This window comes from Triticum dicoccoides, chromosome 2A, assembly GCF_002162155.2.
Source record: "Triticum dicoccoides isolate Atlit2015 ecotype Zavitan chromosome 2A, WEW_v2.0, whole genome shotgun sequence".
Taxonomy (NCBI): Eukaryota; Viridiplantae; Streptophyta; class Magnoliopsida; order Poales; family Poaceae; genus Triticum; species Triticum dicoccoides.
In genome coordinates, this window is record NC_041382.1 from 770822255 (window position 1) to 770824164 (window position 1910).

Below are 1910 nucleotides of genomic sequence, written 5' to 3' on the forward strand. Positions count from 1 at the left end.
AGTTTTGTTTATCCATTTGCCAGATTTCATAAAATGCGGCAATTGCTAACATGATTCTGACAGACTTAAGCATAGATACGAGTGAGAAACTCTCATCGTAGTGAACACCATGAACTTGTCGAAAACCTTTTGCGACAATTCTAGCTTTGTAGATAGTAACACTACTATCCGTGTCCGTCTTCCTCTTGAAAATCCATTTATTATCAATGGCTTGCCGATCCTCGGGCAAGTCCACCAAAGTCCACACTTTGTTCTCATACATGGATCCTATCTCAGATTTCATGGCCTCAAGCCATTTATCGGAATCTAGGCTCATCATCGCTTCCTCATAGTTCGCAAGTTCGTCATGGTCTAGTAACATGACTTCCAGAACAGGATTACCGTACCACTCTGGTGCGGATCTCACTCTGGTTTACCTACGAGATTCGGTAGTAACTTGATCTGAAGTTTCATGATCATCATCATTAGCTTCCTCACTAATTGGTGTAGGTGTCACAGAAACCGGTTTCTGTGATGTACTACTTTCCAATAAGGGAGAAGGTACAATTACCTTATCAAGTTCTACTTTCCTCCCACTCACTTCTTTCAAGAGAAACTTCTTCTCTAGAAAGTATCCATTCTCAGCAACGAATGTCTTGCCTTCGGATCTGTGATAGAAGGTGTACCCAACTGTCTCCTTTGGGTATCCTATGAAGACACATTTCTCCGATTTGGGTTTGAGCTTATCATGATGAAACTTTTTCTTATAAGCATTGCAACCCCAAACTTTAAGAAACGACAACTTTGGTTTCTTGCCAAACCATAGTTCATATTGTGTTGTCTCAACGGACTTAGATGGTGCCCCTTTTTAATGTGAATGCAGCTGTCTCTAATGCATGATCCCAAAACGATATTGGTAAATCGGTAAGAAACATCATAGATTGTACTATATCCACTAAAGTACGGTTACGATGTTCTGACACACCATTACACTGTGGTGTTCCAGGTGGCGTGAGTAGTGAAACTATTTCACATTGTTTTAACTGAAGGCCAAACTCGTAACTCAAATATTTTACCTCTGATCATATCGTAGAAATTTTTATTTTCTTGTTACGATGATTCTCCACTTCACTCTGAAATTCTTTGAACTTTTCAAATGTTTCAGACTTATGTTTCATCAAGTAGATATACCCATATCTGCTCAAATCATCTGTGAAGGTCAGAAAATAATGATACTTGCCGCGAGCTTCAACACTCATCGGATCACATACATCAGTATGTATTATTTCCAATAAGTCACTTGCTCGCTCCATTGTTACGGAGAATAGAGTCTTTAGTCATCTTGCCCATAAGGCATGGTTCGCAAGCATCAAGTGATTCATAATCAAGTGATTCCAAAAGCCCATCAGCATGGAGTTTCTTCATGCGCTTTACACCAATATGACTTAAATGGCAGTGCCACAAATAAGTTGCACTATCATTATTAACTTTGCATCTTTTGGCTTCAATATTATGAATATGTGTATCACTACGATCGAGATCCAACAAACCATTTCGTTGGTGTGTATAACCATAGAAGGTTTTATTCATGTAAACAGAACAACAATTGTTTTCTAACTTAAATGAATAACCGTATTGCAATAAACATGATCAAATCACATTCATGCTCAACGCAAACATCAAATAACACTTATTTAGGTTCAACACTAATCCCGAAAGTATAGGGAGTGTGCGATGATGATCATATCAATCTTGGAACTATTTCCAACACACATCGTCACTTCACCCTTAACTAGTCTCTGTTTATTCTGCAACTCCCGTTTCGAGTTACTAATCCTAGCAACTGAACTAGTATCAAATACTGAGGGGTTGCTATAAACACTAGTAAAGTACACATCAATAACATGTATATCAAATATACTTATGTTCAC